Below are 18,254 nucleotides of genomic sequence, written 5' to 3' on the forward strand. Positions count from 1 at the left end.
CTGTAAAAAAAAACTAAGTTCCATGCGCACGCGCAGCCCCTCCTGCGCACGTCTTCGACCTCTGAACCCCTTCGTTCAGAGGAATGGAAGTGCCGGTTTCCCGCGCATGCGCAGTGTATGCAGGAAACCGGCACTTCCATCGGGCCCACGGGTCAGTGCCCAGTGCGTACTCACCCGTGGAGACCCGAATTTCTGGGCCAATATTATGTTCCATTTTGCCACCAAAACTAGACTGTCAGAGAAGAACACAAACCCAACATGTGCTGCCATCTACGTGTGGACAATCATTCTTTTTCCATGCTGGAACAAGTTGTCATCTCCAGGCTGGCAGCCCTGACAGACCATCCTTCAAATGTGCAGTGGCATTTTCCTAACGATAAGATGGGTGGATAAGAGTCAGAGGAAGATGCAGCAACTATGTCACAGATAAGGCACTTAAGCTGAGTAGATGTAGTGATAAACATGACTTTGGTGAAAGCCCATGAGATATTGGTCCTCATTGAGCCCATTTTAGAGGCATATGTGGATCTCTCTCAGAATCCCCAGTTACACTTAATTCCTTTGGGCTTTAACTTTTAGTGGGGAATTTGACAGCGTACTTACTGCGGAAGAGCCAAAGTTTTTTTTTCCAGTTTCCCTGATTTGTCTAATGACACTGATTGTCGGCCGTGTTGAGGCGGAGCGGGGTGGATGGTTGGGGTGCACGGCGCTGCCTGTGTCGGAGCTGTCAATGATTGGGGATTTCCGCACTGGCCAAATCCCGAAGTTGCGGTCAGCTTCAAAGGCAGAATGACGACGAACGCCATCATCCCGACCGCAAATTCCGGGCCCATTGAGATTGAAATAGGGAGTCTAGTGGTGCATAGAATATGTGGTTTGAAGTTCAATGCAGGGTCAAACAGGACGTTGAGGTCTGGCTGAGCGAACAGCTGGGGAAGAGGATGGAGTCAAGGGATGATGGAAAAACCTTAAACAATAACAAAAGTCTTGGGGGATACTTTTATTCAAAGTATTCACCCAGTAAACAATATAGTATATCGAAATAACAACAGAAAAGGCTGGAAAAACTCAGCAGGCCAGGCAACATCCGTGGAGAGAGAAATAGAGTCAACGTTTCGGGTCGAAACCCTTCGTCAGAACTGAGAAAAAAGCAGGAAATGAAACAGATTGAAAAGCTGATTTGGGGGCTGGGAAATGGGGGAGGGGGTGAAAGAACAAAAGGGAAGGTCAGTGAGAGGTGAAGAGACATTAAGAGATATTCAAGGCGAGACGAGGTGGTAATAGGACAGGTAGAGAGACAAAGGATGGCTCTAGATGAAGTGTGAAATGCGCTGGCAGAATGAGAGACAGCTGCCATGTGGGAGAGAAAAAAAAAGGGAAAGGCACAAACCAAAAGTGTGGATAAAAAATATATAAAAATGTAATAGGGGCCGAGGTTATGATCTGAAATTGTTGAACTCGATATTGAGTCCGGAAGGCTGTAAAGTGCCTAATCGGAAGATGAGGTGCTGTTCCGCAAGTTTACACTGAGCTTCCGTGGAACAATGCAAGAGGCCGCGGACGGTGAGGTCTGAGTGGGAATATATAGTAGCCCACTAAAACAATAAAGTAGCCTCAGTTGAATTTTGATGGATTTTTTTTTGAACACACGTTAATACCTTTACAGGCATAGAGGCACTTGTCGGGTCTCCCCATCCACTCCGTTGATCGACTGATCTCAATGATAGGAGCAACCCTGTGCATTTCAGAGCAGCTTCGTGATAAACATATCACCCTGGGGTGCCTGATCTGATGCCATCCAACCTGGGCTTACAGACTGATGCAAAGGCGCGCTTACCACTGCTTCTTATTAGTCCACTCCAGGAGGCTCCCCATCAGGCACGGCCTCACACCGAGGAAGGTCTGATTGCAGGGTCTCCACTTCAGGAAGAAAATTGGCAATCAAAAAAAACATCAATCCAAATTCAACTGAAACACTTATTGAACAATATGAGGGAGTGCTTTGAACAAAACGTATTCGCCCTTAGATTTCCCTTCCCCTTTAACCACTTCAAAGGGGAGGCCGGAAAGAATATTGACTTGCCCGCATTTTCAGCATAAAAAAAACACTTGCATGGCTGGAGGCGACGGCATCAAAACTATTCAAGTAAGTGCCCTCGGGAGAACCCAAATCCCCAATGTCCCCGCAGTCCAGTGAGTGTAAAAGACACATTTATCTCCCAAACAATGTTCCAGTGCAATAGTTGGAAAACTCAGCACATAAGTTATACCTGAAGCAACATGTCAATATTCGCTTGTAAATTTCCTAACAGATTTGCTAAATGTTCCTTGTAAATATTCTTCAACTGAATTTCGGCTGAAAATACTATTTGTTGTTGGCACCTACATTATTTTGCTAATGTTTCCTGTGTTTATGCTCTGCAGTAAAGCACTGCATTAGGAGGAGTCACCTGCATCCAGTTATACTACATTAGGTCATCTTGGAGACCAGTAATAATTACATAGAATAACATAGGGGGAAAAACTCGGTTGATTTGTGCCTCCCGTTATTGCCTTAAGAGGGCGCTAATGGAGCGCAAAGCAACTAGCACTGGGGCGCAAAGCAACTAGTGCCCGCGCGGGAGGCGATGTCTGCGCCGCTCGCAAAATTGCCCAGGCATTTTGCGGCGGCGCTAAACACGACCGCCCCAATCTCTTGCTCCCGCAGATCGTGACGCCAGTCGAGCGTGCAACGCCCTTGTGGTGCCCCGGACCGGATATTGAGTGGCGCCCCCCTCCTTTCCGCCTGGCGCAAGCAACGACAGGAAGACTGGAACATTTCCCAGTCGGTGGGCTGGGGGGTGGGGGGCGCTATTTAAAGGCGCCCTCTTCCTGGCTTTTTCTCTGGTAGACATTTTTGCACCACTAATTCTGACAGAGAGAGATTCTGAGAGAGAGAAGGAGAGACTTCTGCATCGAGTCAATGCTGTGTGAAGTAGTTTTGGCTACTGAGCATCACTTTGCAGGTACTTTTGGATTTGACCTTCATTACTTCGATTACCAAGAGACTATGGGGGGTGCACTGATTCGGGGAGTCGTCCTGTGCCTGCCCAATTGGAGGCAACAGAGACGCAGAGAGAGAGTGGCAATCATGGCCAGACGGAGGAGGGCCAACAAGCCTCTGTACAGGAGACCTTACCCTCCCAGTGTATTTTGCCAGCAATTCTCCTACGTTCATTTGCCTGAGGAGCAGTATTTGCGCAGGCTGCGCTTCAGCAAGGAGGTGGTCACTGAGCTCTGCCACCTGCTGCAACCAGATCTGCAGCCTCAACTGAGGACCAGGACGTCTCTGTCGGTGGCAGTGAAGGTCACAGTGGCTCTGAACTTTTATGCCACCGGCTCCTTTCAAGCAGCTACTGGGGACATTGCCAATATCTCCCAGTTCACGGTCCATTGCTGTATCCGGGAGGTGACAAATGCCCTCTATAAAAGGAGACGCCAGTACATCTCTTTCCCGATGACCCAGGCCAAACAGCATGAATGCGCATTGGGCTTTGTGAGGATAGCGGGCTTCTCCATGGTGCAGGGCGCCATTGACTGCACGCATGTGGCATTGCGGGCACCGCATGAGAATGCAGAGGTTTTCCGAAACCGCAAGGGGTTCCACTCCTTAAACATCCAGTTGGTCTGTGGCTACAGACAGCTGATACTCGCTGTCAATGCCCGCTATCCTGGCAGCAGCCACGATGCTTTCCTCCTGCGCCAGACTACTGTGGCAGAACTTTTCCCGGCACTGCATCATCCAGGTGGTTGGCTCCTCGGGGGCAAGGGTTATCCACTCTGCACCTGGCTGATGACACCGCTCCGTAACCCCAACACCCCTGCTGAGCTGCGGTACACCAAGACCCATCTCGCCACCAGGAACATCATAGGGCAGACGATCGGCGTGCTCAAGCAATGGTTCCGCTGTCTGGACCACTCAGGAGGAGCTCTGCAGTACTCGCCTGAGCGAGTCTCCCTCTGCATAGTTGTGTGCTGCATTCTTCATAACCTGGCAATCCTCAGGACCCAGCCAATGCCACCAGGCCTTGGAGCACCACCGGAGGAGGAGGAGGAGGAAGAGAAGGAGGAAGAGGAGGAGGAGGATGATCAGCAGCAGCACCAAGGCGGGAGGGAGACCCACAATGTTGAAACTGCAAGGGCCATCCATCAACGGCTGATAACAAGCCGCTTCTAGGCCCCTACTGAGGAAATATCTTCTGGCATGGAGAACAACATGAATGAAAGCAACCCACAACCCCTATAGCCGGCCAAGGCAGCAATGATTCCAAAGGCCAAACCTGTACATTTTGAGTACAAAAACTTTTTTATTTTACAAACTCTGTGTGTGTCGTTTCTTCATGACAACCTAATAGAAACAAACACAAAAAATCATTCATTAACATAACTGGTTCTCACAACCTGGAGATAATGTCCAAAACACTAAACAAAAGTTTGAACATGAACCTCGGCCTTTAATAAAAAATTGACCAACATTTCGTCACACCTCCTGCTTTTTGCCTTTCGAGGGTGATCTTCCCTTGCACACTTCCCCCCTTCCCACCCTACTGCTCCTCCGTAATGGGGCCTCAGTGGCTGCATCAAGGCTGGTGGAAGGCTGCTGATTGTCAGAACCTGAGACTGCAGATGCCCTTGAAGAACAGCCTCGACCAGCTCTGGGCCTGGAGGGCCCGGCTGCAGACTGCACCAACTCTGCATGGGCGGCAGCAGTCTGGGCTACAGGCGGTGGCAAGTATAATGGGGAAGTGCCAGTGGTGGCAGCAGGAATGCTCTCATCTTGAGAGAGGACAGCAACTCCCTGCTCGGCCGACACACTGGCACTCCCACAGGGCAGCACATCAGCATCCGGAGCAATCGGCTGGAGCAAAGATTGCTGGCCTGCTGCGGTGCAGTGAGAGCCCCGGGGAAATATGTCCAAACCAGCGAGGATGGCAGCAGTCAGTGCTTGCGTGGCCTCAATCTGAGTCTGCATGAGAGCAGTCTGAGATGGGATCATGGCAGCCAGTGACTGAATTGCAGCACTAAACATTTGTGTGGCGTCCGTCTGTGCTACAGCGTAGTGCTCCACACTCCTTGCCAGTGATTCAATGCAATCGGGCACCCTTCCCACTGCACCCTTGAGCTCAGTGTGCATGTCCACCGCCTGGGTGTTCATTTCAGCGATGAGCCGCTCCTCCTCTGCGTCCAGTGCAGCAGGACTCGCTGGCATACTCTCCCTCCGGGGAGAAGGTCCCCGAGCTTCCCTACCCCCATTGCGTTGCTGCAGCCTGCTGGGTCCTGGAGCTTCACCCTCATCAGACCCTTCCCCCCTTGCTCCCGTCTGTAATGATGTCAGCAAATAGAGATGGTATTTGCCTGTTCGATTATGATGCCTTAATAGCATGTTTGCAGGTATTGATTGCTTGTGCCTGACCAGCAGAGGGCACGTGACTGAGAGAAGCAAGGCAGTTAGTTTAGTTTCAGTTTCATTCTAGATGCATCACAAGCATCGTGTCTCCTGTAAAAGCTGTATGAAAGAGTTGAACAGACTCTAGATTAAAACTCATTCTCTTTCATAATTGTCTCATCATTGAACCCACAAAGAAATCAATACATGGTGTCAGAAGTGATTGAAAGAGATGAAGAGAAAAAATCTGAAGTTAAATCAGCTCTCCACAAATTAGCAAACCAAAAGAGAACATCGTTGCTTACCATTAGAGAATAGCTAACGAAGTGAAAAATGGAAAGTTTACTCCCACCGGCGACGCTTCAGTTGACAGGTAATGTGGCTGAAAATTGGAGAAGGTTCAAACAACGTGTGGGGTTGTATTTATCAGCAATCGGAGCTGACGAGAAAAGTAAGAAAAGGAAATCGTCACTGTTCTTACATGTCGTGGGCGATGAAGCGCTGGAGGTGTATAATAACTTCACATTCGCTGTTGATGGAGACAAAATGAAGTTAGATAAAATAATGGAACAGTTTGAGGCCTACTGCATACCTAAACGTAACGTGACGTTTGAGAGGCACAGATTTTTCACATGTGTACAGAAAACGGGTGAGACTATTGTGGTAAACCACTTTTATCGTTCACTATCGTTACACTATAGTTATCACTGTTGTATTGTTATCACTGTTCTCACTGTTGTATCACTATACGAGGTCGCCTCTTGTCGCGCTGTTATACCTGGGCTGACCACCTCCGACTCCGCCCATGGCTCCACCTACCTGCCCAGGTATAAAGGTAGTCGACTGGCTGGTATTCCTCCTTGTTGGACCCGATCACCCACGAGGGTGGGCTCTGTTATTTAGTCAATAAAAACCTTTAGTTACGTTCCTAACTCGTCGCTTTTTATTGGACGAATTGATAGGTATATCAACTATTGATCAGTATGTGACTGAACTGAGAAACAGAAGAAAATCGTGTGAATTTGGGGGACTGACAGGCTCGCTGATAAAAGACAGACTGGTGTGTGGTATTCCGAATAATGGTCTAAGGGACCAAAAACTCCCATTCCTACTGGGGGAGGAGAGAAGCTGTGTAACACTGGCAGCACACTATGTTACAGCTTGCCATGAACAGAGGGACAACCAGTTAACTAAGACAAGAGTATATTGTATATTTATAAACTCAGGGATATACCTGTTTATACACTGTATGAATGGAACCGCGTTTATGTGTTCAACCATAAATGTATTTTGATGCTTTGGCAACATAAGATGTACCTTATCATGCCAATAAAGCGATTTGTATTGTATTGTATTGTATTGAAAGACTGCTAAGAGAGCAAGATCTAGACCTGGGAAAAGCCATAGCACTGTGTAGGGCTACAGAGACTGTGAAGTTGCAGGCAAAGGAGCTGTTCAGTGACAGTAGCTGCAACGTGGATGCAGTGAGTAAGAACGGACACAAACCGTTTAACAAAAAGAGCGCCAATGTGAAAAAAGAGGTGTGGCCAGCGAACGAAAATGAAAGGGACAATCGAAAGTCATGTAGTCGATGCGGTACACAGCATCCACCAAGAAAGTGTCCAGCATATGGTAAAACATGCAATAGTTGCAACAAGAACAACCATTATGCCCGTTGCTGTAAGAACCAAATGCAACAAAGCAAGGTCCATGCAGTAAATGAAAGCGACATAGAGGAGTTCTATGTAGATGTTGTGTCTGAAAACAAAAAAGAAGAAAGAGACTGGATGGTGACACTAAAAGTGAATGACATACACATTCCATTTAAATTGGATACTGGAGCACAAGTTAATGTGGTATCAGAGACTGATGTTAAGAAAGTTAGACCCAGACCAAAGATACATGGAATAAAAGTGAAAGTGACAGGATACTCAGGTACTGATATACCAGTGAAAGGAAGATGCATTTTCAAAGTAACACACAAGGACAGAGAGCACACGCTAGCATTAATCGTGGTGCCAAAGGATGTGCAAGCCATACTAGGTTTAAAAGCCTGTGAGAGACTGATCCTGGTAAAGAGAGTCCTCGTTGTGGAAAGCGAAGGAGAGACAGTCTATGATGAACTGAATGTTGCGTACACACCGGGTAAGCTGATGTATACAGCAGACACGTTGTCCAGAGCTGTTGACCCAGGAGAGCCCACAAACACAGTGAAAAGACTGATGTACAAGGCAAAAGACAGTGGAACTGACTTCTACCGGAGCATGCTTGTATACCGCACAACGCCGCTCGAGTGTGGTATGTCACCAGCCCAACTCCTGATGAGACGTCGGCTGAGGTCAAACCTACCCATCCCGGAGAACCTCCTGAAAACAAAAGAGGGGGAGAAAGTGAGGAAGTTCAAAGAACAACAGAAAGAAAAGCAAAACTACTACTATGACAGAGGAACACAAAACCTACCTGAACTCCACACTGGTGACCAAGTAAGGTTCAAAGACAAAACAAACACATGGACTCAGAAGGGAACTGTCCTGAGTGAAGTTCAACCAAGATAATACACCATTCAGACAGATGAGGGTGCTGTTCTGAGAAGAAATCATCGAGATCTTCTCATGGGACCAGCCACAGCAGGTCAAGAGACTGATACTGTTGAACAACCTGATCACACAGCTGAGAACCAATCATCTGAGGCAACAACTCAGATTCAATGACAATCAATCAGAAAATCCTCAAGACACGTGAAGCCTCCTGAGAGACTCATTGAGCAAATTTAAGGACTATTGTTATAGAAGGAAGTAATGTTATCTTATTCTTTCTTCAAGTTCTAGTGTATTGACATATTTCATGTGAACACACAAAGCAAGGTTAAAAAACCTTGATCATGATAATGATAATGTAAGTTCATTAAGTGTTACAGTTAAAATGCAGATTAATACAAAGAAAACATGTTGTTAGTTAAAAGTAAAATACTTTTGTTTTAAGAAAAGGAGATGTAATGATATCAGCAAATAGAGATGGTATTTGCCTGTTCGATTATGATGCCTTAATAGCATGTTTGCATGTATTGATTGCTTGTGCCTGACCAGCAGAGGGCATGTGACCGAGAGAAGCAAGGCAGTTAGTTTAGTTTCAGTTTCGTTCTAGATGCATCACAAGCATCGTGTCTCCTGTAAAAGCTGTATGAAAGAGTTGAACAGACTTTAGATTAAAACTCATTCTCTTTCATAAATGTCTCGTCATTGAACCCACAAAGAAATCAATACACCCTCCAGGGAAGATGTGTTCCCAGTATGGGCATGGGCTGCCTCGGGAGAGGGTGGCGCTGATGCTCCGGCTTCCTCTTCCTCCTCGCCTTCAGCTTCACTCCCACTGGCAGCTTGAGGGCCTGTCTCCTCAACTGGTGAATCACCATCTGAAAGCAGGGAGGTACAAGAGTGGCTTTAGCATGAGGGCAGGGGGGCAGCAAGGGAGGAATGAGTGCAGCGATTTAGTAATTTGGATTGAAAGTGTCAAAGGCTGGTGTTGTGAGGGACAAGTGGAATGAGAGAGGAGAAAATGGTGATGACCTTACCATTGCTTCCCGAACGGGGTCGGCCTCTCCAGGGGCGGCGGGACCGATCACCTGGCTTGCCCTGTGGACGCGCTCCTCAAGATCACTGAGGGGTTGCAGCTGAGGCCTCCACCCGTCCGTTGCTGCTGTCTCCTATTATGAGATAGCTTGGCCTGCAAGAAAAAGGACGGCATCTGAGTAAATATACAGCCATGGTCTTGCCTGATATGCCTCCCATAATTGAATAGCCCTTACTGTATGCAGCCATGGTCTTGCCTGATGTGCCTCCCATAATTGAATAGCCCTTACTGTATGCAGCCATGGTCTTGCCTGATGTGCCTCCCATAATTGAATAGCCCTTACTGTATGCAGCCATGGTCTTGCCTGATGTGCCTCCCATAATTGAATAGCCCTTACTGTATGCAGCCATGGTCTTGCCTGATGTGCCTCCCATAATTGAATAGCCCTTACTGTATGCAGCCATGGTCTTGCCTGATGTGCCTCCCATAATTGAATAGCCCTTACTGTATGCAGCCATGGTCTTGCCTGATGTGCCTCCCATAATTGAATAGCCCTTACTGTATGCAGCCATGGTCTTGCCTGATGTGCCTCCCATAATTGAATAGCCCTTACTGTATGCAGCCATGGTCTTGCCTGATGTGCCTCCCATAATTGAATAGCCCTTACTGTATACAGCCATGGTCTTGCCTGATGTGCCTCCCATAATTGAATAGCCCTTACTGTATACAGCCATGGTCTTGCCTGATGTGCCTCCCATAACTGTATGCAAATTGTGGAATGTGCGTGTGTGTTTTATGAAAAGGCCATAGGTGTTGGATGAGTGTTGGGCATTGGGGTTATAAGACCCTCTGGTCATAGAGTGAGGTTGAGATGGAGGGATGGAGAGGTATTGAAAAAAAGCCACACACCCTGACGACCCTAGTGAGGTCGTTGAACTTTTTTCTACATTGTATATGGGTCCTGGGCACCATGCTCCTGGAGGAGACGCTCTGAGCCACCTCCCTCCACACTCTTCTGTAGTCACGCGGCAAAGGCCTCCTGCCACTCTCAGGGTAGAGTATAGATCTTCAGTGCTCCACCGCGCCAACCAGAGACTCCAAGGCCCGCTCGCTGAAGCGCTGAGCTCGTTCTCTCACCCTCTCCATAGTCCCTGGCTGGAAAATGTAGTCACAGGTCTCTCTAGGCCGAGATTCAAGGCTCCAATGAGCAGGGTGTGGCTGGAGAGCAAGATCGACCCTCCCCTTTAAGAACTGGCCGGCGCCAGTGTGTCTGTGTTCCATGGCTAACTGACATCACCTGCGCTGTGCCCGCGCTCTGAGTTAGCGCCTCGCTCCTTGGCCTTTGCGCCTTAAGACAGGTGTGCAGTGCCTGATTTAGCGCTCCAATCACCTCCAGGGGCGATAAAAGCCAAGTTTGCAGTCAGAGGCGATAATTAGCGCCAGGTGCTAAACTTTGCGCCCGGCCGATAATTGCGCCCCAAACGGAGCGATACCGAATTTCTCCCCCATAGAATTCTACAGCACAGAAACAGGCCTTTCGGCTCAACAGGTCTGTGCCGGTGTTTATGCTCCACACGAGCCTCCTCCTACCTTACTTCATCTCACCCTATCAGCATATCCTTCTATTCCTTTCTCCATCGTGTACTTATCTAGCTTCCTGTTAAATGCATCTATGCTAATCACCTCACTCACTCCATGTGATAGTGAATTCCACACTCTCTAAGTAAAGAAGTTTCTCCTGAATTCTTTATTGGATTTATTAATGTCTATCATATATTTGTGCACTCTCCCACAAGTGGAACACCTTCTCTATATTTACCTTATCAAACCCTTTCATAATCTTAACTATCTCTTTCAGGTCACCTCTCAGTCTTCTCTTTTCTAGAGAAAGGTGCCCCAACCTATTTAGACTTTCTTGCTAGTTGTACCTGTTGTGTCTGGGTATAATAAGACACAGACTGCAGGAGAAATGATACAACAGGTGTTTACTCAATGTGGCTCACTCTGGAACTGAACTGTACAGATTACAACTCACTGCTATATACAGGTGTGGTCACTGCCAGTACTACAGTATACAAGAGCTGTAAAAAGTAGTTCCCCCCTTAAAGGTATATACATTACAATTCCTCCCCTTTTAGATTAACAGTACCATAACACTCATTTAACAATTAAATATCAAACTAATTACAATTAACACTTTTAACATGCAATATTAGCTGAAAATAGTCTATTTATATATTCAGTCTTTGGGGAGGCTTCCTGATCCTTTCTGGATAGCGCCTTTCCCGAGTGTCTTGCTCTTGGTGCGGAGGCAATTCTGGCCCCCTGTCGTTGGTTGGTTCATCGGCTTCCGATGCTACTGTTTCTGGGGTAGATGCGACCTGTACGTCGGGTTCATCACCAGGTACGTATGGGCGAGGCATGGGATTGACTTGTTCCTGTGACTCTAGGACCTGGTCAGCATGGCGTCTCACGATGCTCTCCCCAACATCCACTGTGTACATTAGTGGGCCCTGCCGTGTGCATATCGTTCCTGGCTGCCATTTTTCTGTTCAGTAGTCGGGGGCCAAGACTGGTTGCCCTACATTGAAGCTCCTTGTTGGCTTCTCATGGATGTGCTGGAATTGCTTATTCTCAACATCTCTTCGTACGTTTGCTCTGAGCAAATCCAGGCGAGATCTTAACCTTCGGTTAAAGAACATCATGGCTGGGGCCTGGTTGGTGACTGCATGTGTCGCATTCCGGTAGGCTAACAGGAAATTGTCCACCTTGTGCTGCAGCGGAATGTTGTCATTGTACATAGCCTTTATTGCCTTCTTAAAGGTTTGTACGAACCTCTCAGCCAATCCATTTGTGGCTGGGTGATACGGGGCGGATGTGTAATGCCTTACCCCATTCTTTTTCAAGAACCTCCGTAACTCTTCGGACACAAACTGTGGTCCGTTGTCGGAACAAATCTGTTCTGGCAAGCCATTCCTGGCAAAAATGGTCCGTAGGACTGCAATAGTTTTCTCCGTGGTGGTGGAGGACATTTTGATGACCTCAGGCCATTTCGAGTGCGCATCCACGGCTATTAAAAACATTGAGTCCATGAATGGACCAGCAAAATCAATATGCACCCTTTGCCATGGAGATGAGGGCCACTCCCATGGGTGTAGCGGGGCCTGTGGTGGTGCATTTTGGACTCACTGGCATCCTGAGCAGCTCTTGGTCAGGTCCTCGATTTGTTTATCGATTCCCGGCCACCACACATAAGCCTTGGCTCGGCTTTTCATTTTTACCCCTCCCAGATGACCCTCATGAAGCTCATTGAGCACTCTATCCCTTAACTTGGGTGGAATTACCGCTCGGGATCCACACATCAAGGTCCCCCGGCACACTGACAGCTGTTCTCTCCTTGTCGAGAATGCTGGCAACAGTGAGTCGCCATGTGCTGGCCATCCCTTCACCATCAAATCATATACCCGAGACAGTGTTGGGTCATTTCGGGTTTCCTTTTCGATACAAGCGTTAGTTACCGTTAGGTATTCAACTATAGTCGAATGGAATATTTCGACAGGATCCACTTCTGGTGCTTCCTCCGCAGTAGGCAGTGGCAGGCGTGATAGCCCATCAGCATTTCCATGCTGTTTCGTGCCCTTATATTCAATCTCATAGTGGTGCGCCCCTAGAAAGAGTGACCATCTTTGTAGTCGTTGCGCAGTCATCACCGGAACGCCCTTCTTCGGATTAAAAATGGAGACAAGAGGCTGGTGATCAGTCAGCAAGGTGAATTTCTGCCCGTGCAGATAGTGATTGAACTTTTTCACTCCCCACACTAGGCTGAGGGCCTCCCTGTCAATCTGGGCGTAGTTACGCTTGGCTGAGGTTAGTGATCGTGACACAAAGGCTATTGGCCTCTCTGAGCCGTCTGAGAATTTGTGCGACAGCACCGCTCCAATGCCATAGGGTGACGCGTCACATGCCAACTGAATTGGTAATGCCGGGTTGTAATGGGCCAACACCTCTTTCGATGTGATTAGTGTTTTACTCTTCTGTAAGGCTCGTCTACATTCGTCACTCCACTTCCATGGCACCCCAGTTTGCAGTAGGGTGTTCAGTGAGTGTAGTATTGTAGACAAATTTGGCAAGAACTTATGGTAGTAGTTTACCAGCCCGAGGAACGACCTCAGTTGTGACACATTTTCCGGTGCTGGAGCCTTGACTACTGCCTCAATCTTCTCTGGGGACTTATGTAACCCCTCTTTATCGATAACATGGCCACAATACGAGATCTGTTTTCTAAAAAACTCGCATTTGGGGTGGTTAGCTCGGAGCCCATATTCCTGCAATCTAGTGAGCACCTGCTCCAGGTTGGCAATGTGATCACTGTCATTTTCGCCCGTGACCAGGATGTCGTCCAAATAACACTGGTTCCCTGGGATCCCTTGCAGGACTTGTTCCATTGCCCTCTGCCAAATATCTGGAGCTGATGCTACCCCGAATACCAGCCGGTTGTATTGGTAGAAACCTTTATGGGTGTTGATTGTGAGGTATTTTTTTGATGCTTCTTCTACCTCCATTTGCAGATACGCCTGGGCCAGATCAATCTTAGTGAAGCATTTCCCTCCAGATAGCGAGGCGAAAATATCTTCAATCCGCGGAAGTGGATATTGTACGGTGTGAAGGACCGGGTTCACTGTTACCTTAAAGTCCCCACAGATGCGAACCTTCCTTGGTTCCCCAGGCGTGCTGCTCAACGACTTTTTCATCACAGGGACGATGGGTGTAGCCCACTCGCTCCAGTCTACCTTGGACAGTACACCTGAACGTTCCAGACTCTCCAGCTCTGCTTCGACGGCTGGACGGATCGCATAAGGTACCGGTCTGGCCTTAAAAAATTTTGGGCTTGCTTTTTCTTCAATTTTAATCATCGCTGTCATGCCTTTTAGTGTTCCGAGTCCTTCGCGTCAGTTAGGATCTTTGACAGTCGCCCAGGTGTGATGTCGTCATCCTTTTTGTCAGTCACAGTCAGTGCCTGTATGGAATGCCAATAAAGTTGTATTTTCCGGATCCATTCACGTCCCAGTAATGGTGGTCCTCCATCTTGCAATACATACAGGTCTAGTTTTGGTGTTTCCTTACCGTTATATATAACAGTCACCCTTATTTTTCCTTTGGGGTAGACTTTTTGCCCCGTGTACGTCTTCAAAATAATTTTTGTGTCTCTCAAGGGTATATGTGAGAATAGCCGCTCATAGTCCCGTCGGTTTATGACTGTTAGGGCTGATCCTGTGTCCAATTCCATCTTTACCTGGGCTCCTGCTATCTTGAGAGTGACCCAAATGTTTCAGTGATCTTCCGTTGTGATCACATTATGTAGTTTCAGACAACTCAGTTCCCTGCTTTTGGAGTCGTTATCACTCTTTTGTTCGTCTGAACTATTTTCCGTCATTTTATGCACCTTCTTGTACTTTTCTTTGGTAGGTTTCTTATTGCTGGTTTTCTTTCCTGACCTGCAGCAATCATTCTGGTCATGTGTTGTTCTGCCGCAGCGATAGCACTTCTCTGTTCCATATGACATTTCGTTTGTGCCATATTCTTGTGGTCTCTGTTGTATCTCTGCAGCGCCCCGTGCTGCTGCTTCATATGATACCGCAATGCTGAAAGCCTTTTCCAGCATAAGGTCCTTTTCAGATAAAAGCCGTTTCTGGGTTCCTTCACTTTGAAGCCCACACACAAAGTTGTCCCTTAAGGTATCTGCCAGTCCCGCTCCAAACTGGCAGTGTTTCGATAATTTCTGCAGTTCTGTTAAATAATCAGCATTGCTTTCATCCTTATGCTGGTTCCGTTTGTGAAACTTGAATCTTTCTGCTATCAGCAGCGGTGTGGGGTTTAAATGTTCCTGTAGTATCGTTACTATGTCTTCAAAACTCTTTTCCATTGGCTTCGTTGGGGTTACTAGATTTCGTAATAAACCATACGTCTTTGCACCCATTAAATTTAACAATACCGACGCTGTCTTGTCATCTGACACCTCATTTGCCTTGCAGTACACCTCTATTCGTTCGACATATGTAGTCCAATCTTCGACTTCATTGTCAAATGCGGTGATACTGCCACTCTTCGGCATTTTGGGTGTAGTTTAAAATGGCGTCTCCCAATGGCTTAAAATAGTGTCTCCCGCGCTTTCCTTCCTCCCCCGCTGCTGCCAACGCCGCTCTCGGCGGTCCTCATGGCAATGGCGGTGCCTCGCGGGTTTCTGCGCGTCTCTCTCTCCCTCTCTTCGCGCTGCTCGGCCCCTGAACACCGGCTGCGCCCTGTGCGCTCTGCCCTCTCTCTCTCTCCCCCGTTGACGCTGCTCGGCCGTTTGCTGTGCCGCTTGGTCGGGCTCTAGCCCTCCGCTGTCCGGGAAGGGTCTGCGCACTACCTGTTGCCAGCCCGTTTCTCTGGACCACCTCGACTGGAAAGCCAAGCCTGGCTCTCGACAGCCTCCCCCGCAATTCTCGAGTCTCTGCTGGATGACTGGGCGGTTGCCCGTGGCCGACGCCCGAGTCTCTGGCCTTGACCTCCAATCCACTGATCTCCAGGAATGAATCCCCGGGAGGTGATGCAGAGTTGCAGGTAGGTTTGAACTTGCCTTGTCGCCACTGTTGTGTCTGTGTATAATAAGACACAGACTGCAGGAGAACGGTACAACAGGTGTTTACTCAACGTGGCTCACAGTGGAACTGCCTGTACATATTACTACGCAGTGCTATATACAGGTGTGGTCAGTGCCGGTACTACAGTATACATGAACTGTACAAAGTAGTTCCCCCCTTAAAGGTATATCCATTACAGTACCATCTTAGTTCTGGTATCATACTTGTAAATTTTCTTTTTTGCACTTTTTCCAATGCTTCAATATCCTTTCTCTTTACCTCACAATAAGATAAAAGAGGGAAAGGAATCCATTGCGAAGGGGAAAGACATCTACGCTCTCTATCAATCACTTATCCCCCCCTGGAGAGGTGTCCACACTTAGCCGTCATCTATCACCGGTTGCTCCTCGGGCCTACACATAGTTATTGCACCATGTCAGCCACTCAAGGCAGGAGGTGGTCTTTTTTTGTAATTACCTGTACCTTCCTTCCCAACATAACAGAGCCTCAAGGCTTAAGGAGACTTGTTTAAGGAGACCACGGACAATACCCACGCCACTGTGTGATTTATGAACAGCCACATGATGAAACTAAATCATGTTACGCAACTGGCAGAGCAAATATCTTCACGCCACAACCGGAAAGAACTCCCGATCGTTGGCCTCGGATGCAGCTGCTTGTAGTTCTATTAAGTCATCCAAAAAGCTATTGCATGGAAGATCTGATGCTAGCATTGACTTTTCCACTGGCATCCCTCTGGTCTCCAAGATGACCTAATGTAGTATAACTGGATGCAGATGACTCCTCCTAATGCAGTGCTTTACTGCAGAGTACAAACACAGGAATCAGTGCTTTTTATTTCCTGGTTTGCTGTCTGTGAGAATTCTTCAACGTGATTGGCTGCTTAGACAGCTTGATGACATCATAAGGACATAAGAACATAAGAAATAGGAGCAGGAGTTGGCCATTTGAGCCTGCTCCACCATTCAACAAGGCCATGGCTGATCTTCTACCTCATCTCCACTTCCCTGCATTATCCCACCTCTCCGCAACCTGGTGACCATCTTGTACAGCATCCTGCACATAGGTTCTTCCAAAGATCAGTAGCCAGCATTTTGCAAACCCAAGAACAGGAAAGAGAATCAAATTGTAATTTCTGTGATAATGTAAAACCATTGTAGAGATCGATATACCAATACCACTGTTTTATCAGCGTTGTTTATCTATCGCACATATTATTTAGAGTCTTGCACAGAACTATTAGCATACTGCAGACTCTGCACAGAGCTTTTTACTGTCGATCTGATTATCTAGCCATTAACAGTTAATTTCTCAGGCTCTAATGAAGATAACTGCAGTTTGTCATCTGCTGCTGTTATACTTCATACTGAAGCTACACAAAAGCATGGTACATGTAATATTTTTCCAATTATTGATTTATTTTTCTCACATATGTTTTCAGATTCTCTCTGTCCCCGTTCATTCCACTTCAGTTTGTGCGCAGATTGGCCGCTTCAGCTTTCATCCACCTGGGTGCATCTATAACAGTTTCTGGAACGCTCATTTAAATGTGATAGCGTTTTTTATCACATGGATCCATCTATCCTTAATATGCTCACATGGAGCGCACCTTCAGTCGAGCCAGCTCCAGCAGAATGGCTCGGATCTTGTGGTGGTAATGACACTGAACTGCCAGCTTTCATTACCGTCACCCCTCTGAAACTGACCGTAACTTCAGGGTTTAACGTGCGCTAGCGCAGCTGAAAGCGGAAATCCCTGATGTTGCGGTCAGTCATTCCCTGCTCCGCTACAGGCTTCGCCCTGCACCACACCCCGCCCCCGCCCCAACCCCATAGCCAGCAATCCGTGACATCAGTACAACTGATGAAAACTTAAGCTTTTCCATGCTAATATCGCTGTTAAATAAACCCATAAAATGTTAGACCTTGTTGGAATAGATATAACTGGGATTTTAACAGCGTATTTACTGTTAAACAACCGTTCTGGCCCTGAAAAATAAATGTTATACTTGTGGAATGTCAAATTTATCCATTATGATAAAAATTACTAGATTTTTAAAATGTAATTTTTTAAAAAGTTTGTTCATGAAATTTCAGCTTCTACCTTAACCTTGTGTGTATGGCACAATGTTTATTTCGCTCTCTGCAACATTTTTTAAAAGTGCAGGGAATCAGTGCTTTTTATTTCCTGGTTTGCTGTCTGTGAGAATTCTTCAACGTGATTGGCTGCTTAGACAGCTTGATGACATCATAAGAACATAAGAAATAGGAGTAGGAGTCGGCCATTTGGCCCTTTGAGCCTGCTCCTCCATTCAACAAGGTCATGGCTGATCTTCTACCTCAACTCCACTTTCCTGCACTATCCCCATATCCCTTGGTTCCCTTAATATTCAAATATCTATCACTCTCTGTCTTGAATATACTCAACGACTGAGCCTCCACAGCCCTCCAGGGTGGAGAATTCCAAAGATTCACCACCCTCTGAGTGAAGAAATTTCTTCTCATCTCAGTCCTAAATGGCCAACTCCTTATCCTGAGACGGTGACCCCTGGTTCTAGACTCTCCAGCCAGGGGAAACATCCTCACTGCATCTACCCTGTCAATCCCTGTAAGAAT

The sequence above is a fragment of the Somniosus microcephalus genome, chromosome 5 (assembly GCF_052327205.1).
Source record: "Somniosus microcephalus isolate GS21.2 chromosome 5, FLI_Smic_1.0, whole genome shotgun sequence".
In the NCBI taxonomy this organism is placed as follows: Eukaryota; Metazoa; Chordata; class Chondrichthyes; order Squaliformes; family Somniosidae; genus Somniosus; species Somniosus microcephalus.